We start from the raw sequence: 24220 nt of genomic DNA on the forward strand, positions 1-24220 counted from the left end.
TATACTGTGCAGAATATGAAATGGCGTGCAAAGCAGAGCTTTAAAAAAAAAGTAAAGGAAATCCCAGTGGCTAATGAAAAGAGACTAAAAAGCATAAAACCAGAAAAGTAAACATATTGTAATGGTAATACAAGAACTAGAGACAAAGCCTGATCTTGCAGGAGCCAGGTGTTGGAACTGAGACTTTAGGTAAAGTGAGCACCTTCAAAGGCAATGCCTTCAGATAAAAAGTGAACCACAAAAATAAATCTGCCTACTAAAATAGGGCGATGTTGAGAAATTCACCTAAGTCTGGCCTTCTTATGGTATAAACAAAAAGGCTCTCGAGTATTTAAAGCTGAGAAACCTCAGAATTCAAAAACCAAGAAATACCAAGTGAAGTCATTAACATAAAAAGTAATTCTAGGTTGGCAACGCCCTATGATACTTCACAGAAACGAAGGCAAAAAGTTTCTGATGCACATACTCTCAGCATATACCTCACAGGTTTCCATAGAAAAGCCCAGCCAGGGCAAAGCAAGAGAGCCGACTAGAAAAGCTTAATGCTCATACTGCCCACCAAAAAAAGAGCCAAAACAACAAATAAGAAAGTACGTTTGTACTGGAGTGTTTGAGGGAGTGCACTGGAATACAGCAGGAGAGAGAGACAGAAAATCCTGTGGGACAAGGAGACCTTTAGTGAGGGTCACATAGAGAAGAGAATGAAACACCCTGCCTCTGCCACACCGCCATCTCCCCAGACAGGATTAGCTCAGAACAAGAAGGTGCATCCAGTGGGACTAGGCAAGCAAGAGGCCCCAGCAGCCCCCATTAATGTCGCAGACATCTGCACTCTTTGTTGCTGAGAATCCTCCAGTTCCTAGAGACTCTGAGTCCAGTTTAGGGAGCTGCCTGACAGCCACATGGCTGCTCTGCCCCAGAGAAGGAAGTCACATTGTATGCCCTCATCCCTGTGACCCAAGCTGCAGCTATATGATGCCATTTTGAAACCAGAGCCACAACTAGAGTACAGCCTGTTCTAGGAGCCAGTAGCTACCATCTCTTTTCATTCCCGAAGCTACACGGCCATAACACTACCTTCACACACAGTAGTACACCATTCCCTTGCTGAGTTGCTACAGCTCCCTACCCCCTGGGAACAAGCTCCCTAGGAAGTGTTCCACCTTTCACAACCTAGTGACTGCAGTACCCTGAACCTGTCTCTCAGAGCCTAGATCCAGTGCCCCATCCTTGGAGCCCATATAGCACCTTGCCCTCAAAGGAACAGACAATCTTGCTAAGCAGAGAAACCAAGTCCAAACTGGCCTCATGCACAGTCAGCATGCTCACCAGCAAGCAGCACGATTCCAAAGTGAGCCACACCCAAACCAGTGGACCAGCCCCTGCATGCCCCTGGTACACTCAACAGTTGGCTGCACTACTTCTAAGGATGCCCCAACCTGAGCTGGCAGACCTGTCCACATATGCCACCAGTAAGCTCACCAGCTGGGCATGTCATTTTCAGGGGACTTTTGCTCTGAGTTGGCAAGCCAAGCCTCATGCTTGCCAGCCAAGTACACTGCCCCCAGAGGAGCCCTAACCCAAGCTGACAGACTGGCTGCTGAATGCTCACCAGCCATGTATGCATCTCACAACGGGTCCCCACCTTAACCAGTGAACTTGTTCTTGTGCTCACATACCCCTTGTGTCCAGGGGTGACCTGTCCTGAGCCAGCAAACTAGCCACACGAAGGCCCTTAGAGGTATCAATAAAGTTGACTACAGCTTAAAAAACTACAGAGACTACACTACTGCACCCACATAGAACAAAAGCCAGTGTACCCTACCCAACCAACACCCTCAGACACATCTGCTGGTGAAAGTGATTCCCTTCAAAAGCCACTCCCTAAAATTAAAAGAGTTGACCATTCCATTAGATGCACAAATATCAACACAGGGATACAAGATACATGAAAAAGCAAAGAAAAATGACACCATCAAAGAAGCAGAAGAATCCTCCAGTAACTGACACCCAAGAAATGGAAATTTATAAATTTCCTGAAAAGGAATTTAAAATAATGACCTGAAGGAAATTATGAATTGTGGATGGGGGAGGAGAAAAGTCTAGAATATTTATATGTGACCAAAGTTAAGTTGTTATCAGCTTAAAATATTCTAAGTTCTTTTTATGTAAGCCCCAGAATAACCAAAAAGAAAAAAATTACAACAGATACACAAATGAAAAAGAGAAATGAGTCAAAGCTTATCACTATGGAAAACCACCGAGTCACAAAGAGAAACAATAAGAGTAGAAGAAAGAAACAAAGTATCTAGATAACAGTTAACAAAATGGCAGGAGTAAGTTCTTATCTGTCAATAATAATCTTGAATGGAAATGGATTAAATTTTCTAATTAAAAGATATAGAGTGGCCAAATGGGGGGAAAAATAAGCAAGACTCACCTATACAATGTCTACAAGAAACTCACTTCACATGTAAAGACATATAGACTGAAAGTGAAGGGATGAAAAATTGATATCACATGCAAATGTAAACTAAAAGAGACCAGGAGTAGCTTCACTTATACCAGATAAAATAGACTTCAAATCAAAAATCACAAAAAAGCACAAAGAAGATCATTATATAATGATACATGGGTTAATTCAGCAAAAACAAAAAAATCGTAAATATGTATGCACCTAACACTAGAGCACCCAAAAATAAAAAGCAGTTATTTATTAGATTAAATAAAGCAATAGACTGCAATATAGTAATAATCATGAACTTCAACGTCAACACCCCACTCTCAGCAATGGACAGATCATCCAGACAGAAAATAAACAAAGAAACATTGGATTTAAACCACACAATAGACCAATTGGACCTAACAGATATTTACAGAACATTTCACCCAACAACTGCAGAATACGCATTTTTCTTACTAGCACAAGACAAGCCTTAACAAATTTTAAAAGATCAAAATCATTTTAAATATGTTTTCTGACCACAATGTTATAAAACTAGAAATCAACAACAGGAAGAAATTCAGAAACTTTACAAATACATGAGAATTAAACAATATGCTCCTAAAGAACCAATGGATCAGTGAAGGCTTTAAAAGGGAAATTTAAAAATTCCTTGAGACAAATAGAAAGACAACATATCAAAGTCTTTGGAATACAGAAAAAGCAGTTCTAAAAGGGAAGTTTATATCAATAAATGCTTACATGTATTGAAATGGAAGAGAAAGATGACAACCTAATGACACACCTCAAGGAACTACAAAAACAAGAACAGGCTGGGCAGCATGGCTCACACTTGTAATCCCAGCACTTTGGGAGGCTGAAGCAGGCAATCACTTGAGGTCAGGAGTTCAAGACCAGCTTGGCCAACATGGTGAAACCCTATCTCTACTAAAAATACAAAAATTAGCTGGGCCTGGTGATACATACCTGTAATCTCAGGTACTCGGGAGGCTGAGGCAAAAGAATCAATTGAACAAAGGAGACAGAGGCTGCAGTGAGCCGAGATCATGCCACTGCACTCCAGCTTGGGCAACTGGGAGACAGAGAGAGACTCCATATCCAAAAAAAAAAAAAAAAAAAAGGACAAGAACAAACTAAACCCAAAATTAGTAGAAGGAAGTAATTAAGAAAGATCAAAGCATACATAAATGAAATGCAGGCAGAAAAATACAAAACATCAACAAAAACATCATGTTTGAAAACAAAACTGATGAACCTTTAGATGCCGCAGAAATACAAAGAATTATAAAAGGCTATTGTGAACAATAATATAGCAACAAATTGGATAATCTAAAAAAAGAATAAATTCCTGGACACATGCAACCTTCCATTGTTCAATTCCAAGATTGAACAATGAAGAAATAGAAAATCTGAAAACACCAATGAGTGAGGAAATTAAATCAGTAACAGAACATATCCTGGTCGGGTGCTGTGGCTCATGCCTGTAATCTCAGCACTTTGGCAGGCTGAGGCGGGCAGATCACCTGAGGTTGGGAGTTCCACACCAGCCTGGCCAACATGGTGAAACCCCATCTCTACTAAAAATACAAAAATTAGCTGGGCTTGGTGGTGCGTGCCTGTAATCCCAGCTACCTGGGAAGCTGAGGCGGGAGAATCACTTGAACCCAGGACTGGGAGGTTGCAGTAAGCCAAGATCATGCCACTGTCCTCCAGCCTGGGTGACAGAGCGAAACTCCATCTCAAAAAAAAAAAAAAAGTACCCCATTGAAGAAAAAACCCAGGACCTGATGGTTTCACCAATGAATTCTACCAAACTTTTAAAGAACTAATACCAATTCTCCTCAAACTATTCAAGAAAATTGAAGAGGAGAGAATATATTCCAAAGTCATTCTACAAGGCCAGCATTACCCTAGCACCCAAACCAGATGAGGACTCAACCAAAAAAGAAACTACAGGTCACTCTGATATATATGCAAAAATGCTCATAAAATATTAGTAAACCAAAATCAGTAGCACATTAAAAACATCATCCACTATGACCAAGGGAATTCATCCCAGGGATGTAAGAATAGGTCAGTTTATACAAACCAATAAATATGATACACCACATTAACAGAATGAAGGATAAAATCCATATCATCATTTCAATAGATGAAGAAAAATAATTTGACAAAATTCATCCCTTCATGTTAAGAACTGTCAACAGGCCGGGCGCGGTGGCTCAAGCCTGTAATCCCAGCACTTTGGGAGGCCGAGGCGGGCGGATCACGAGGTCAGGAGATCGAGACCATCCTGGCTAACACAGTGAAACCCCGTCTCTACTAAAAACTACAAAAAACTAGCCGGGCGAGGTAGCGGCGCCTGTAGTCCCAGCTACCCGGGAGGCTGAGGCAGGAGAATGGCGTGAACCCGGGAGGCGGAGCTTGCAGTGAGCTGAGATCCGGCCACAGCACTCCAGCCCAGGTGACAGAGCGAGACTCCGTCTCAAAAAAAGAAAAAAAAAAAAAAAAAAAAGAACTGTCAACAAATTAGATATAGAAGGTATGTACCTCAACACTAAAAAGTCCATATATGACAAGCCCACAACAAATATCATACTGAATGTGGAAAAGTTGAAAGCTTTTCTCCTAAGATTTGGGATGAGGATATCCACTTTCACAACTTCTGTTCAACATAGTACTGGGGGTCCTAGCCAGAGTAATCAGGCAAGAGAAAGAAATAAAAGGCAAAATTGGAAAGGAGGGGCATCAAACTATCCCTGTTTGCAGATCATATGATCATATATATGGAAAACCCTACACACTTCACCAAAACTTGTTATAACTAATAGACAAATTTAGTAAAGTTGAAGGATACAAATTTAACATTCAGAAATGAGTAGCATTTGTATATGCTAATGGTGAGCTAGCTAAAAACAAAATCAAGAAAACAATTCCATTTATAATTGCTACCAAAAAGAAAGATACCTGAAAAGAAATCTAACCAAAGAGGTGAAATATCTTTTATACTGAAAACTATAAAACATTGATGAAGGAAATTATAGAGAACACAATTAAACAGAAATATATCCTGTGTTCATGGAGTGGAATAATTAATATTGTTAAAATATCCATACTACCCTAAACAACCAATAGATTCAATGCATTCCCTATCAAAATACCAATAACATTCTTCATGGAAAAAAATTTTTAATCCTAAAATTTGTATGAAACAACAAAAGACCTTTACTAGCCAAATCATTCTTGAGAAAAAAAAACAAAGCTGGAGGCATCATACTACCTAACTTCAAAATATACTACAAAGTTATATTATCGAAAACAACATGGTACTGGCAAAAAAACAAACACATAGACCAATGGAATGGAGCATAGAGCCCAGAAATAAGAAAAGATTTTGAATATTCTCACTACAAACAACAAATAATAAATATTTGAAGTGATGGATATACTGATTACCTTTATTTGATCATTAACCCATATATACATGCATTGAAGTGTCACATACCCCATGAATATGTGTCAATTAAAATAAAATAAATAAAAAAATTCTCAGCAAACATAAGCTTACAATCAAAATTATGAGGCATACAAGCACACAATAAAAACCATGAGAAAAAATCAGAAGCAGCAACAGTTAAATAGATTCACAGGAATTAAAATAATTGAAATAATAAATGTAGGTTACTTTTTTTTTTTTTTTTTTGAGGCAGAGTCTCGCTCTGTTGCCCGGACTGGAGTGCAGTGGCCGGATCTCAGCTCACTGCAAGCTCCGCCTCCTGGGTTTATGCCATTCTCCTGCCTCAGCCTCCCGGGTAGCTGGGACTACAGGCGCCCGCCACCTCGCCCGGCTAGTTTTTGTATTTTTAGTAGAGACAGGGTTTCACCGTGTTAGCCAGGATGGTCTCGATCTCCTGACCTCGTGATCCGCCCGTCTCGGCCTCCCAAAGTGCTGGGATTACAGGCTTGAGCCACCGCACCCGGCCGTAGGTTACTTTTTTAAATAATTAAGCACAAAAAGCACAAAAAATTTGACACAGGGACGAGTTACTATCCAAAAGGCTACGAAAGATGGCCGAATAGGAAGAGCTCCAGTCTGCAGCTCCTAGCATGAGTGATGCAGAAGATGGGTGATTTCTGCATTTCCAACTGAGGTACCGAGTTCATCTCACTGGGGCTAGTCAGACAGTGGGTGCAGCCCATGGAGCAGGGTAGGGCATCGCCTCACCTGGGAAGCGCAAGGGGACAGGGAATTCCCTTTCCTAGCAAAGGGAAGCTGTGACAGATGGTACCTGGAAAATAGGGTCACTCCTACCCTAATACTGTGCTTTTCCAACGGCCTTAGCAAACAGCACACCAGGAGATTATATCCCGTGCCTGGCTCAGAGGGTCCCAGGCCCACAGAGCCTCACTCACTGCTAGCAAAGCAGTCAGAGATCGAACTGCAAGGCAGCAGTGAGGCTGGGGGAGGGGTGTCCCACATTGCTGAGGCTTGAGTAGGTAAACAAAGCAGCCAGGAAGTTCAAACTGGGTGGAGCCCACTGCAGCTCAAGGAGGCCTGCCTGCCTTTCTCTGTAGACTCCACCTCTGGAGGCAGGGCATAGCTGAACAAACGACAGCAGAAACTTGTGCAGATTTAAATGTCCCTGTCTGACAACTTTGAAGAGAGTAGTGGTTCTCCCAGCACGGAGTTTGAAATCTGAGAACAGACAGACTGCCTCCTCAAGTGGGTCCCTGACCCTTGAGTAGCCTAACTGGGAGACACCTCCCAGGAGGGGCCAACTGATACCTCATACAGCTGGGTGCCCCTCTGAGACGAAGCTTCCAGAGGAAGGATCAGGCAGCAACATTTTCCGTTCTGCAATATTTGCTGTTCTGCAGCCTCCACTGGTGATACCCAGACAGAGGGTCTGGAGTGGACCTCTAGCTAACAGGATCTGGACTGGACCTCCAGCACACTCCAACAGACCAGCAGTGAGGGTCCTGACTGTTAGAAGGAAAACTAACAAACAGCAAGGACATCCACAACAAACCCCCATCTGTACATCACCATCATCAAAGACCAAAGGTAGATAAAACCACAAAGATGGGGAGAAACCAGAGCAGAAAAGCTGAGAATTCAAAAAATCAGAGCGCCTCTTCTCCTCTAAAGGAACACAGCTCCTCACTGGCAATGGAACAAAGCTAGATGGAGAATGACTTTGACGAGTTGAGAGAAGAAGGCTTTAGACGATCAGTAATAAACTTCTCCAAGCTAAAGGAGGATGTTTGAACCCCTGCGAAGAAGCTAAAAACCTTGAAAAAAGATTAGACGAATGGCTAACTAGAATAAACAGTGTAGAGAAGTCCTTAAATGACCTGATGAAGCTGAAAACCACAGCACGAGAACTATGTGACTCATGCACAAGCTTCAGTAGCCGATTTGATCAAGTGAAAGAAAGGGTATCAGTGATTGAAGATCAAATGAATGAAATGAAACAAGAAGTTTAGAGAAAAAAGAGTAAAAAGAAATGAACAAAGCCTCCAAGAAGTATGGGAGTATGTGAAAAGACCAAATCTACATCTGATTGGTGTACCTGAAAGTGATGGGGAGAATGGAACCAAGTTGGAAAACACTCTTCAGGATATTATCCAGGAGAGCTTCTCCAACCTAATGAGGCAGGCCAACATTCAAATTCAGGAAAATACAGAGAATACCTCAAAGATACACCTTGAGAAGAGCAACCCCAAGACAGATTCACCAAAGTTGAAATGAAGGAAAAAATGTTAAGAGCAGCCAGAGAGAAAGGTTGGGTTACCCACAAAGGGAAGCCAATCAAACTAACATCGGATCTTTTGGCAAAAACTCTATAAGCCAGAAGAGAGTGGGGACCAATATTCAACATTCTTAAAGAATTTTCAACCTAGAATTTCATATCCAGCCAAACTAAGTTTCATAAGTGAAGGAGAAATAAAATCCTTTACAGACAAACATATGCTGAGAGATTTTGTCACCACCAGGCCTGCCTTACAAGAGCTCCTGAAGGAAGCACTAAACACGGAAAGAAACAACCAGTACCAGCCACTGCAAAAACATGCCAAATTGTAAAGACCATCGATGCTAGGAAGAAACTGCACCATCTAACAAGCAAAACAACCGGCTGATATCATAATGACAGGATCAAATTCACACATAACAATATTAACCTTAAATGTAAATGGGCTAAATGCTCCAATTAAAAGACACAGACTGGCAAACTGGATAAAGAGTCAACACCCATCAGTGTGCTGTATTCAGGAGACCCATCTCACGTGCAGAGACACACATAGGCTCAAAATAAAGGGATGGAGGAAGATCTAACAAGCAAATGGAAAACAAAAAAAATTAGGAGTTGTAATCCTAGTCTCTGATAAAACAGACTTTAAACCAACGAAGATCAAAAGAGACAAAGAAGGCCATTACATAATGGTAAAGGGATAAATTCAACAAGAAGAACTAACTATCCTAAATATATATGCCCCCAATACAGGAGCACCCAGATTCATAAAGCAAGTCCCTAGAGACCTACAAAGAGATTTAGATTCCCACACAATAATAATGGGAGACTTTAACACCCCACCGTAAACATTAGACAGATCAACGAGACAGAAAGTTAACAAGGATATCCAGGAATTGAACTCATCTCTGCACCAAGCGGACCTAATAGACATCTATAGAACTCTTCACCCCAAATCAACAGAATATACATTCTTTTCAGCACCACATCACACTTATTTGAAAATTGACCACATAGTTGGAAGGAAAGCACTCCTCAGCAAATGTAAAAGAACAGAAATTATAACAAACTGTCTCTCAGACCACAGTGCAATCAAACTAGAACTCAGGACTAAGAAACTCAATCAAAACCTCTCAACTACATGGAAACTGAATAACCTGCTCCTGAATGACTACTGGGTACATAACGAAATGAAGGCAGAAATAAAGATGTTCTTTGAAACCAATGAGAACAAAGACACAACACACGAGAATCTCTAGGACACATTTAAAGCAGTGTGTAGAGGGAAATTTATAGCACTAAATGCCCACAAGAGAAAGCAGGAAAGATCTAAAATTGACACCCTAACATCACAATTAAAAGAACTGGAGAAGCAAGAGCAAACACATTCAAAAGCTAGCAGAAGGCAAGAAATAACTAAGATCAGAGCAGAACTGAAAGAGATAGAGACACAAAAAAAAACCCTTCCAAACAATCAATGAATCCAGGAGCTGGTTTTTTGAAGAGATCAACAGAATTGATAGACTGCTAGCAAGACTAATAAAGAAGAAAAGAGAGAAGAATCAAATAGACGCAATAAAAAATGATGAAGGGGATGTCACCACCAATCCCACAGAAATACAAACTACCATTGGAGAATACTGTAAACACCTCTATGCAAATAAACTAGAAAATCTAGAAGAAATGGATACATTCCTGGACACATACACTCTCCCAAGACTGAACCAGGAAGAAGTTGAATCCCTGAATAGACCAATAACAATTCAGAAATTGAGGCAATAATTAATAGCTCACCAACCAAAAAAAGTCCAGGACCAGATGTATTCACAGCCAAATTCTACCAGAGGTACAAAGAGGAGCTGGTACCATTCCTTCTGAAACCATTCCAATCAATAGAAAAAGAGGGAATCCTCCCTAATTCATTTTATGAGGCCAATGTCATCCCGATACCAAAGCCTGGCAGAGACACAACAAAAAAAGAGAATTTTAGACCAATATCCCTGATGAACATCGATGCAAAAATCCTCAATAACATACTGGCAAACTGAATCCAGCAACACATCAAAAAGCTTATCCACCATGATCAAGTTGGCTTCATCCCTGGGATGCAAGGCTGGTTCAACATATGCGTATCAATAAACATAATCCAGCATATAAACAGAACCAAAGACAAAAACCACATGATTATCTCAATAGATGCAGAAAAGGCCTTTGACAAAATTCAACAGCCCTTCATGCTACAAACTCTCAATAAACTAGGTATTGATAGAACGTATCTCAAAATAATAAGAGCTATTTATGACAAACCCGCAGCCAATATACTGAATGGGCAAAAACTGGAAGCATTCCCTTTGAAAACTGGCACAAGACGAGAATGCCCTCTCTCACCACTTCTATTCAGCATAGTTTTGGGAGTTCTGGCCAGGGCAATCAGGCAAGAGAAAGAAATAAAGGGTATTCAGTTAGGAAAAGAGAAAGTCAAATTGTCCCTGTTTGCAGGTGACATGATTGTATATTTAGAAAACCGCATCATCTCAGCCCACAATCTCGTTAAGCTGATAAGCAACTTCAGCAAAGTCTCAGGATACAAAATCAATGTGCAAAAATCACAAGCATTCCTATACACCAATAACAGACAAACAGAGAGCCAAATCATGAGTAAACTCACATTCATAATTGCTTCAAAGAGAATAAAATACCTAGGAATCCAACTTACAAGGGATGTGAAGGACCTCTTCAAGGAGAACTACAAACCACTGCTCAATGAAATAAAAGAGGACACAAACAAATGGAAGAATGTCCCATGATCATGGACAGGAAGAATCAATATTGTGAAAATGGCCATGCTGCCCAAGGTAATTTATAGATTCAGTGCCATCCCCATCAAGCTACCAATGACTTTCTTCACAGAATTGGAAAAAACTACTTCAGAGTTCATATGGAACCAAAAAAGGGCCTGCCTTGCCAAGACAATCCTGTGCCAAAAGAACAAAGCTGGAGGCATCACGCTACCTGACTTTAAACTATATGACAAGGCTACAGTAACCAGAACAGCATGGTACAGGTACCAAAACAGAGATATGGACCAATGGAACAGAATAGAGCCCTCAGAAATAATACCAAACGTCTACAACCATCTGATCTTTGACAAACCTGACAAAAACAAGACATGGGGAAAGGATTCCGTATTTAATAAATGGTGCTGGGAAAACTGGCTAGCCATATGTAGAAAGCTGAAACTGGATCCCTTCCTTACACCTTATACAAAAATTAATTCAAGATGGATTAAAGACTTAAATGTTAGACCTAAAACCCTAAAAACCCTGGAAGAAAACCTAGGCAATACCATTCAGGCCATAGACATGGGCAAGGACTTCATGACTAAAACACCAAAAGCAATGGCAACAAAAGCCAAAATTGACAAATGGGATCTAATTAAACTAAAGAGCTTCTGCACAGCAAAAGACACTACCATCAGAGTGAACAAGCAACCTACAGAATGGGAGAAAATTTTAACAATCTACCCATCTGACAAAGGGCTAATATCCAGAATCTACAAAGAACTTTAATGAATTTACAAGAATCAAACAACTGCACCAAAAAGTGGGCAAAGGATATGAACAGACAGTTCTCAAAAGAAGACATTTATGGAGGCAACAGGCACATGAACAAATACTCATCATCACTGGTCATCAAAGAAATGCAAATCAAAACCACAATGAGATACCATCTCACACCAGTTAGAATGGCAATCATTTGTAATAAGTCAGGAAACAGGTGCTGGAGAGGATATGGAGAAACAGGAACACTTTTACACTGTTGGTGGGACTGTAAATTCGTTCAACCATTGTGGAAAACAGTGTGGAAATTCCTCAAGGATCTAGAACTAGAAATACCATTTGAGCCAGCCATCCCATTACTGGGCATATACCCAAAGGATTATAAATCGTGCTGCTATAAAGATACATTCACACGTATGTTTATTGCAGCACTATCCACAATAGCAAAGACTTGGAACCAACCCAAATGTCCATCAGTGATAGACTAGATTAAGAAAATGTGGCACATATACACCATGGAATACTATGCAGCCATAAAAAAGGATGAGTTCATGTCCTTTGCAGGGACTTGGATGAAGATGGAAACCATCATTCTGAGCAAACTATCACAAGGACAGAAAACCAAACGCCGCATGTTCTCACTCATAGGTGGGAATTGAATAATGAGAACACTTGGATACAGGGTGGGGAACATCACACACTGGGGCCTGTTGTGGGGTGGGGGGATGGGGGAGGGATAGCATTAGGAGATATACCTAATGTGAATGACGAGTTAACGGGTGCAGCACACCAACATGGCACATGTATACATATGTAACAAACTTACACATTGTGCACATATACCCTAGAACTTAAAGTGTAATAATAATAATAATAATAATTTTTAAAACTATGAAGACTTTAAACCAACCAACAAGTACTAGAAATAAACATTATAAAGACATGAAAATTTTAAAAAATCTTATTAGATAGGTTTAGCAACAAACAAGACACAGCTAAATGAATAATTAATGGATTCAAATATAAAGCTAAGGAAAATACCTAGAAGATCAAAATGATAAAAAATATGAAAGAATATTTAAGAGACATAGAGGATAGATTTGATATCCAATATACCATAACAGGTGTTTTAGAAGGAGAAAGAAGAGGATATGAGAAAAGAAGTAATATTTGAAGATACAATAGCTAGGGATTTTCCAAAACTGATGAAAAACTTGAGCTCTAAGATCTAAAAAGCACAATAAATCCTAGGCTGAATAGGTAAACGTAAATTCACAGCTAGACACATCTCTGGAGCTGAAAAAGCACCAAAGAAAGTAATATCCCACCAGAGTAACTAACCAAAAAAACAACAACAAAAAGACTTTTCTATAGCAAAACTAGAAGCCAAAAATCAGTAGAATATTACTTATGAAGAACTGAAAGAAAATACTTGACTAGTTAGAACTTTATACCCAGCAGATCTATCCTACAGGGACAGGTGTGAAAGACATTGTTAAACTAACAAAAATGGTAAGAATTTACCACCAAAAAAAAGCTTATCAAAACAACTACAAGGAAGGATAAAGCAGAATGAAGAAGATTCAATCCTGAAAATAGTACTCAAATATAAGGAATAATAATGAGCAAAGAAAGCAAAATATGAGGGTGAAACTAAAATACTGGATAATGATAGTACTTAAAATTTGAGATGAGGAAAGTTAAAATATTTTTGTGTTACTCATGAAAACAGAAATATAAGCCAAAGTTAGACTTTTCAGTAAATATGCATGTTAAAAATTTAAGATTAGCCACTAAAAGGATGGAATTCGAATGTATAATTTCCAATCTGGTAGAAGAGGGAAAAGACAGAATTTCAAAAATAAACTAAAATAAAAGAGAAAACAATAGGTAACATAGAAAAATCAGGATGAACTTTTACCTAATTGGGAGATAGAAAAAACTCCAAATCCTACTAAATATAAACAAATAACTTGCAAATTAAATATCAGAGATTACCAAACTGATAAAATAAATAAATTCAGATAAATGCTGACTACAAGAGGACACAGAAATGTTAAAATGGAAAGGATGGAAAAAATACACCAAACTAACACTAATCAAAAGTCAGATATAACTGACTCTCAATAATTCTCAAAAGAATATTCTCAAAAGAGTAATTACTAGAGTGGTTACCAGAGATAAAGAATGTCAGACAAAAATGACTTTCAAATCAAAACAGTCATTATCAGAGAGCTTACTAGAGATAAGGAATGTCAATCTATAATACTAAAATGTGAAATTCACAAATAAGATTCTACATATATAAATGCATACCGTACATAACCTCCCCCCAAATATATGAAGCATTAATGGGCAGAGTTAAAGAAGGAATTGATCCCAACAAAAATAAGATGTTAGTATTTATTAAGCAGACAAAAAATTCATAAAAATATAGAAAAAGTTTATACATAACCTTTATTCAAATTAGCAAGCTTAGTTTAATAAAGATATGTAGAACCTTCCAATCAATAGTCTCATAATATAAATTTTTAAAGCATGAGATTTTGTGAAAAGTGATCAACTATGACTATATAGCAAGTCTTGGCAGATTTCTAAGAATAACTATAAATATATGCTTTGATTACAGTGCATTAAGTTAGAAATAAAAAGCAGAAAGATAAGATTAAAAATACACTTTGACACTTAAAAAAGTTTTAACACACACACAATGCATGGATGAAAATGAGTTTATGATAAAAATGTAAATTACCTACAATTCAGGGATGATGAAAATCCTAAACATCAAATCTTGTGAGATGCTGCTAAAAATGCTCATAGAAGGAAGTTTATAGGCATGAATATGATATTATAAAAGAATTTGTTATCTAAGCAACAGACTTAAGTTAGTAAAAGAACAATGAAATGAACAGGAAAGAAAAAAGGAAGGAATATTGAAGAATAAATGTTAATTAAACATAAAACAAAGATAAAAGGATTGATTAGGCCAGGCATGGTGGCTCATATCTGTAATCCCAGCACTTGGGGAGGCTGAGGCAGGAGGATTGCTTGAGGCCAGGAGTTTGAGACTAGCCTAGACAATGTAATGAGACTTACATCTCAACAAAAAAGTTAAAAATTAGCCAGGCATGGTGGTGCACACCTGTTGTCTTAGCTACTCAGAAGGCTGAGGCAAAAGGATCCCTGGAGCCCAAAAGATTGAGGTTGCGGTAAGCTATGATTGGGCTACTCTGCACTTCAGCCTGGCCAACAAAATGAGACCTTGTATTTAAAAAAAAAAAAGGATTGATGTAAACAAAAGCCAATTTTTTTGAAGTCGAATAAAATAGGCAAAACTAGCAGAATTAAAGGAAATGCAAAAAAAATTAAAAATGACTATAATTAAAGCAGAGATTTAAATAAAAGAGGACACTATGAACAACCTCATGCAATATTTAGCACCATTTCTTAGATCTGAGCAAAATGCCTTACCCCCTGCCCACTTTGGTTTGAATTTTCTGAGTAAATTGTCATAAAATAAATATTATTTCAAAGTACTTTCATGTCCTTACAAATTTCTTATTATTATTTCTATTTCTTCTTCCATTACAAATAAAATCTTATAAAATCAACATAGCACCATAATTTATGAAACTATTTGTAAATATAGGCTATCAGCTCCTCTGTCTTAACCACCATCTGGTTAGTGTTGCTGCTCTGGACCACTTCCCTGTTCACTTGGCAGCAGATCTTTAAGTTGTATGGATCTGCTACACTGTCCTTGGTCACCAAGGCAGGGCCCAGAGGGCAGAAGGTGTCAAAGGTTTTTCCCAGCAGCCGCTGTTTCCCCTTATGTCTCATTTGCCAGTCATTAGCCATAGTGAAACCAGTCACATGGGCCATGGCATCTGTGGCCTTGATGTGCTTGCCTTTCTTTCCAGTGACCACAGCCGCTCCACGTCCCAGTCTACATCCTGGCTCTCCGGTGGGAGGACCATCTCATCATAGGGCTCCACGATGGAGTTGGCAAACTTGCTGAAGATAATGGGTTCCATGGGCACAGGCATGTTCTGTTCTTTGCAGTGGTCCACATAATTCATGCCCACACAAACCACCTTATCTGGCCACATGACTGGAGCCAGAAAGGTTACTTCCAACCTTGTAGGACTGGCAACTGGGTACCCAAGGCTCTTCTTGCCACTGAGAGGGTGGCCTCTCCCTGCTCTAGGAACTGTGTCATCATCTTGGGGAGCATAGAATCAAAGGTATTGAGGTTGATAACCCCTCCACCATTCCCCGTCTCCAGGCCAAAGTGAGGCCCCACCAGGTGGGGTGCCTGGAACTGCACTAGTCTCATGTCTCTGGAGGGTTGAAAGGGCCACTCTAAGCCTGCAGCAGAGCTGTGAGCAACCTTCTTCTGCCAGAGACCAGCATCAGAGCCTGGCGGCGGTGGCCGGTCCTCCTGTGCTGGGTTAGGGCTTGGGGGGCCAGAGGTCAAGGGCAGTGGGCACCTGAGCATTGGCACCAATGACCGCGGCTAGCGGGGGAGCTGCATGCAGCAGCCTCAAATATGTATTTCAAAGTGATACAGAGTTGGTTTACCTATGATGCTCAGAGCTCTCCATTCAGTGTCTGCAATGGAATAAAGCATATCTTCTTCTTTCCTTCTCGTTGTTAACATTCTCAGATTTCAGTCTTTACAGGAGAGCCAAATGGATCTGTGGAAAGCTAGAATTTTTTTTTTTTTTTTAACAATTCTCACACCAATGGGTGGTTGAAGTTTTAATTTTTTTCTTTGGACACATAATTCAAAAATTAGAGAAATGATTTTTGTGTGTTACAATTTTTAGCCTCCTGTCTTTTTTAATGTCTGAGATATACCTTCTGAGGATATCAAAGTCAAACATTTATGTTATATGTCTTCTATGTGTCATCTGCTTTGTGCTTTTTTTCCCTGCAGCCAATCATAATCCCAAATATTACAATAAAGATTTTGTGGTTTTTTATTATTCATTACTCTTTAAAATAAAAATTTCTTTCTGTCTAGACTCTCCAAAGATATAAATATAATACAATACAGGAAACATTGATGTTTTACAGATCAAAATGATACTGAGAAGTCTGGCACAAAAGAAATACACAGTAGACTTCACACTACCAGGAAAATTCTGTTTACCAAAAATGTGCCAACTTTCTATTGTGTTAAGTGTCATTGTTTAGAAAAGACAAAAATCATTTCCTCCAAAAAACATATGGAGATGGAGTTATCTTTAGAAATTCCCAGGCTTTAAAGTTTCATGAAACTTTCTACTTTCTGAGCAAATAAATAAATGAATAATTGCCATCTCTTATTTAATAACTCCAGTATTCTCATGACCTCAATGTTTATAAAATGAAAATAAATTAAAAATGAAAAAATACATAGCTGGAAAAAAAAACAGTTAAGTTGCAATTAGAGAGATTTTATTGCTGGTAAGTTTGAGTTCTTTCATTTAGATAAATCTCAAAAAAAAGGAAATTCCTCTTCAGAGAAAGAAACATTGAAATGACAGTGTCCAAATTCCATTACTAGAGAAGACACAGTAGCTTAAATCTATAAAGCTGGAACTGGAAGAGCAATCCAAAATGGCAAGTAGTTTTTGCACACTTCCAGGGAAACAAAGTCCCCATACTACTGGATGTTACTTATTGCAGTACTCTCCCCATTCAGAAAAGAAGGGAATAGGTATACATGTTGACCATATTACATACACAGTGGAAGATATTTTCTAGCCACTGCCATTTATTGAATATATGTGCTAAGCACAATTAGAACATACATAAATTCAGTTTATTTTACTCTAACTCTACAAAGGTTTTACTATTCCTATATTATAAATGAGAAAACCAAAGCTCAGAGAGAATGAAAGCCTCAAAGTTAGTGAGTAATGGAGTCCAAATTTCAATCCAGGCTTGTTTAATTCCAAAGTCCAGACACTTAATCATTGTCCCAACATTATAAGGGGCCAAATAAGGAATTAAGACATTAGAAGGCAAGCAACCCACTTTTGGTCCCAGAGAGCAATAAGACCCTGAACGTATCTTTCATGAAGTCAAGGAATTACTGGATAATTTGGCCTAACACACTGCTCTCAATTTAACACAGCTGTACTCTTTCTCCACATTTACATCCATCTTTCATCTGAGTTAAACTACATGACTTAAGTACTCTAAGCCCCATTTTGCCCATTGACTTATTCAGAACTTTGCAAACAGTTTAATCTGAAAAAGCCACATAAGGGGCCATATATTAACTTTTTCCTTCTTTCATTCTCTTCCTTTTTCTATCTGCTGAAATTACAGAAAATGTTCATTTTAATTACACATGTTTGGCCAGAAAGTTCATATGATGCCTATGGGTCTGAAGAGTGAGTAGGTACCCAAGGGGGAGACATTTAAAAGTTGTTCCGTTGTCATCCCAGCACTTCAGAAAACCAAGGCAAAAGGATCGCTTGAGGCCAGAAATTCGAGACAAGTCTGGGCAACATAAGGATATCTTGTCTCTACAAACGAATTTTTTTTAAATTATCCATTGCCATGATAGGAATACATAAACAAGCCAGGCATGGTGGTGCACACCTGTAGCCCCAGCTACTTGGAAGGCAGAGATCACAGGATCGCTTGGGCCCAGGAGTTTGAGGATGCAGTAAGCTATGATCGTGCCACTGCACTCCAGCCTGGGTGACAGTGTGCAAGCTTGTATATATATGTATATGTGTGTGTGTGTGTGTGTGTGTATATATGCTATATATATATAGCTTGTGTGTGTGTATTTATAGCTCATATATATACACATAGCTTGTGTATACACATAGTGTGTGTGTATATATATATAGCTCATATATACATGCATAGCTTATATATATATATATAAATATATATATAAAAAATAGCTTTGGAAGATACATTTAGGCGTTCCAGCAGTAGAAGCCACAGTGCTTAGTTTCTCATCGAATTGGAGTAAGAGAGAGCTTGACTTCAGGATTTCTGGTTTGGGAGGCTGAGTGGATGTGATATCAGTTTCATCCTCAATGTGTTAAGTTTGATAATCTTGGAGACTTCTGGCTGGTAAAGTCTTTTAAGTCTATTAAGCAGTTAGAAATAAGGGTGCTCTGGAGAAATGTACAGGTGAGAGATAGAGATCAGACAGGTAGTTGTTGAAGTCATGAGAAGGTACAGCACTGGTGTAAAGATAATAAAAGAGGGTATTATGTTGTATATTCTGCTTTTAACATTATGAGTATTCTCTATGTCATTAATAAGTCATCAAAATGTTATTTTAAATTACTAGAATTTCATGGTGTGGATGTGCTAAAATCCAATCATTTCCTTACTGATAGGTACTTAAATTGTTTCCAATTTAACGGCCACAAAAACCTTAAGAAGATAAGTAAAGACTTCATTAAGTCAAACTGCAGGTACCATATATGTCTTTGATTAATTAAATACATTCCAAGAAAGGTTTTTGGAAATATAAATATTGACTAAGCATAACCCATGTTTGCCTTTAAAAAAAGAGTTTCTTTATTTAAATTTTTATTTTTAATTTTGTGGGTACATAGTAAGTGTATACATTAATGGAGTACATTGCCTTAAATTTCATTATAAAATCAGATGTGCATTCATTCAGACAGAAAAATTGGCTACTCAATAGATATGTAAATTTTACTTTAAAATAAAGTGGACTTTATTAAACTATATGTTTGAGGAGATAAATTATTCTGGTAAGATACTAATAAGAAAATGTTAATTATGCCATGTTATATTCTAAATGCATAAAATGAAAATATATCTTCTCTATCATTTATAATTAGCTAAAAAATTAGAGTAAAAGGTAATGTAGAAGGTTCAACAAATATACGTGGAAAGCGTAGAAATTGGACTGTTGGATCTTCGGAAGAATAAATGTTTATGGAGCACTAACAGTGTGCTTGAAAATTAATCCTTATAGTAAACATATTTGTAAACCCCATTACAAATGAGAACACTGAGGCACAGGAAGGCAACTTGCTCAAAGTCAAACAGCTAACTCCCAAGCTGCTGCTGCTGCTGCTGCTGCTGCTGCTGCTCCTCCTCCTCCTCCTGCTGCTCCTCCTGCTCCTCCTCCTCCTCCCTCCTCCTGCTGCTCCTCCTGCTCCTCCTCCTCCTCCCTCCTCCTGTTGCTCCTCCTCCTCCTCTTTATCCTCCTCCTCCTCCTCTTCCTTCTCTTCCTCCTCCTCACCATTACACTATGCTGCTCCCCCGAATCCACTTAACGGTGGGAAAGAATAACCTACAGTGCAAGAAGTGACTGCATCCCGAGAGTGGTGTGTATGATTGCTTGCATTCAAGTTAGAAATCTTTAACCATTCTCTTTTTTTTTTTTTTTTTTTTTTTTTTTTTTTTTTTTTTTTTTTTTTTTTTTTTTTTTTTTTTGAGACGGAGTCTCGCTCTGTCACCCAGGCTGGAGTGCAGTGGCCGGATCTCAGCTCACTGCAAGCTCCGCCTCCCGGGTTCACGCCATTCTCCTGTCTCAGCCTCCCGAGTAGCTGGGACTACAGGCGCCGCCACGTCGCCCGGCTCGTTTTTTGTAGTTTTTAGTAGAGACGGGGTTTCACCGTGTTAGCCAGGATGGTCTCGATCTCCTGACCTCGTGATCCGCCCGTCTCGGCCTCCCAAAGTGCTGGGATTACAGGCTTGAGCCACCGCGCCCGGCCTTTAACCATTCTCTTTAGGAAGAGGAGATAGGCAACACATTTTGATCAGGTGTTTAAAAAATGGTGAATCTGTTTATTTAAACTAGTGGACAATTTGAAAGTGTGGACTAGGATTATGATGGGGAAGTCATCCTCAATTTGCAGGTCACTGTGGAGTAGACTAAAGGATTCATGCTTTGAATTAATGAATGAAAATAAACGAGCAAACCAAGTCCCATAACCAGAGTGTCTATCCAAACAAGGTCAGAGACAGTATTATTGTGGGGGTCCAACGTAGCAAGCAAGTGGAAGAGAGTCCCTTTTTGGTATTCAGCTTTCCTTTAGAGGGTCAGAATTAGATATTATGAATGCTGTGACTGGACAACTGTATTCATGAGCATAAATTGGAGTCACAAGATAAATTAGGATCTTATGCAGGATGTTGCTTACGAAACATGAATCCATTCAACTGGGAGCAAAGAGACCAAAGCCACCACAAGCATGACCAAGGCCACTTAGCCTCTGACTTAGGGACCATCATGTTGGTGGAGAGGCAACGTGACCACCACTGTCCAGCAGTGGCAGGCAGCCTAATTTCATTTCATGGGTGACCAGGAGTTTGATGGTTATGCTACCCAAGCAATTAAGGGTGGCTAGAAATTCAGACGCTGATTGCACCCAAACAAAATTACTCTTCTATCCTTCCAGGCATGTTTATATTCCAAATCTAACTTTGCACCTTAATGTTTAATCCACAATGTTATATTCAAACTGCATTAGCCTGCTTTACTTTCGACTATAGCTAGAAGCCCTCTTGTTTAACACAGTTAATCAGCTGGGCACGGTGGCTCACGCCTGTAATCCCAGCACTTTGGGAGGCCGAGGCGGGAGGATCACGACGTCAGGAGATCAAGACCATCCTGGCTAACACGGTAAAACTCCATCTCTACTTAAAAATACAAAAAATTAGCCTGGCGTGGTAGCAGGCACCTGTAGTCCCAGCTACCGGGGAGGCTGAGGCAAGAGAATGGCATGAACCCGGAAGGCAGAGCTTGCAGTGAACGGAGATCATGTCACTGCACTCTAGCCTGGGCGACAGAGCGAGACTCCATCTCAAAAAATTAAAAAAACGCAGTTAATCAAAAATGGTCAATGTGAGAATCATTAAAAAAAAAAATTGTCTTAAAACATGTACATTTGTTCATATTCAAATGTGTTTGTTTATTATGGGGTTCAGTCTTTTATGAGTGTTGGTCTGAATATGGAGTTCTAGATCATATAGTTTATGTCAATCACATCATTTATATATTATCAACATTTTCCATTTTAGTTTATTTAAAATGAAAGAGAAAATAGAAAAGCCTATGAAACAATATAAATGCAGCTTTCTATTTAGATTTTTTAACTTAGAGACAAACTTCTATCATTGTCTCACCTGTCCCTGATTTGACTGTAGTTTTCTTTACTGGTTTACTTTTTTCACCAGTGAAAACCTTATTCAACTTATACAATTATCTCATAAAAGTTTTTTCTCTTTTAACCCTCATATTTTATTGATTTCTATAATATGTAATTAAGTTACTGGACTTCAATAATGAGTACACCTGCCATAAAGAGGTTTTGGTATAAAAACAACTTGAGGCCGGGCGCGGTGGCTCAAGCCTGTAATCCCAGCACTTTGGGAGGCCGAGACGGGCGGATCACGAGGTCAGGAGATCAAAACCATCCTGGCTAACACGGTGAAACCCCGTTTCTACTAAAAAATATGAAAAACTAGCCGGGTGAGGAGGCTGAGGCAGGAGAATGGCGTGAACCCGGGAGGCAGAGCTTGCAGTGAGCCGAGATCACGCCACTGCACTTCAGTCTGGGCAACAGACTCCGCCTCAAAAAAACAAACAAAAACAACTTGAGGAACAGAATCAAAAGACGGTAACGGAAGTACTGAGCTCGGTAAGAGAATGAACCAAGACTATGCAAGGTTGCATGTGTGTCAACATATTTGACAGAGAAAGGAGGTCATTGGTCAATGCTGTGGTTAAGTAGGATTGGTTAAGAGTCAGTGTGGAAATCAAAGATGGAAAGTTTCATTCATAAAGTGATATTTTCTTGGAAAATTCTAGCCCTGCAAGGCAATTTTCCCCTACCAAAACACCTGAGCCTTCGTGTCCTCAGCTGAAAAATAATGTAAATAATAATAATACCTGCTACCTACCCTACCTACTTCAAAGGATTGTGGAAGGGGCTAAATGATACGTTGTTGGTGAAGGTACTTAAATCTCTGAGCCTATATCAGTAATATTCCATCGGAGTACCAGGAATAAAAGTAGCTATGGTAATAATAATTTTAGACAATCTGACCCATTCTATCCCTCTCAACCCAAATGAAGCTAAGTGTGAAGATTTTATTTACTTAGAGCCACATTCTGTGTGATGATACAGATCTTTAGCTTATAGAGCAATATCTCTTATATTTAAATATACAGAAACTAAAAGGAAAATAACTTAAAAATAGATTTTTTTTTTTTCTGGCAACTAAACAACTAGCTAGACCTCCTCCTCAAATAGCCCTCACTTGGTGGGGGCCAGAAGGAGAATCAAGGGAAGAAAAAAAGATCATAAAAACGTGAGCTTGTGACCAGGTGCAGTGGCTCACGCCTGTAATCCCAGTACTTTGGAAGGCCGAGGGGTGCAGATCACTTTAGGTCAGGTGTTCAAGACCAGCCTGGCCAACATGGTGAAAACCCCATCTCTACTAAAAATACAAATATTAGCCGGGCATGGTGGTGCACACCTGTAATCCCAGCTACTTGGTTGGCTGAGGCAGGAGAATCGCTTGAACCCGGGAGGTGGAGGTTGCAGTAAGCTGACATTGTGCCACTGCACTCCAACCTGAGTGACAGAATGGGACTCCATCCCAAAAAAAAAAAAAAAAAAAAGAATTTGCATTGCTTTGTGTTACATCCTGCTTTTGCTGTAAACCACCAATTACAAAGAACTGGTTAATGTCCAGAATCTTTTCAATCAGGGTTTGATCATAACTTGCTTGCACAAGAGATACGGTCCTCTGGAAACCTGTTTTTTTTCTTTCAAATTATGGATTCTTAGAATTAATAGATAATTTTACTGAAAGGATAAGCCTAGTTAGCAAAAGAATAGTGATGATTTGGGGTTTTATTCTGCTAAATAGCATGCTATTTTGAATTACCTACAATTAGTGTGGTTTCACAGTATTATCTGTAAGACAGCATTTTTCTTCCTTGCCTTTTCTGCCTCTTTTATCTCATTGTTGGCACCACAATAAAGAAACCCTAAAAAGCTGTGCGGGAAAATAATTTGAACGTGAACTTGTACTCTTAGAAACGACTGCATTTGCAGCTCTCCCCCACCTCATATTCAAAAGTACCCACACTTATCTGGTCTCTTTTTCTACTGTCATCTAAATGGGGGAAAAATATATTCAGTGTGTAAAAATAAGCTATTGTATCTCAGAAAGGAGATGGGATGCTAATTAAGGGTTGTTTGAATGAACAAGTCACATTGCATTGTCTACTGGGAGCTGACTGCCAATTGCTTTTTTGGTAACGAGTCAAGAAAAACATTCAAGAGGGCCCTGGCAAGCTTGGGAGAGAAGCGAGCCGCATTTCCATTTATCAAGTAGGTGCAGAAACCTGTTCAAGTATTAAGAGTCAGGGTGCAGGCGGCAAGCTCCTGCCTTGCAGTTTTTCTTAGTGGTTTTGAGAGCCACCTTCC

General features: G+C 39.2%; 1 protein-coding gene and 1 pseudogene across 4 annotated transcripts in view; one reads left to right on the plus strand and one right to left on the minus strand.

Moving 5' to 3' along the window:
* The window catches only part of PTPRR (protein tyrosine phosphatase receptor type R), a 294648-nt gene that overhangs the window by 242856 nt on the left and 27572 nt on the right, over window positions 1-24220 (plus strand). The gene's annotated exons all lie outside the window — the stretch shown is intronic.
* On the minus strand, window positions 15411-16190 carry LOC104658648 (annotated as a pseudogene).

The sequence above is a fragment of the Rhinopithecus roxellana genome, chromosome 10 (assembly GCF_007565055.1).
Source record: "Rhinopithecus roxellana isolate Shanxi Qingling chromosome 10, ASM756505v1, whole genome shotgun sequence".
Taxonomy (NCBI): Eukaryota; Metazoa; Chordata; class Mammalia; order Primates; family Cercopithecidae; genus Rhinopithecus; species Rhinopithecus roxellana.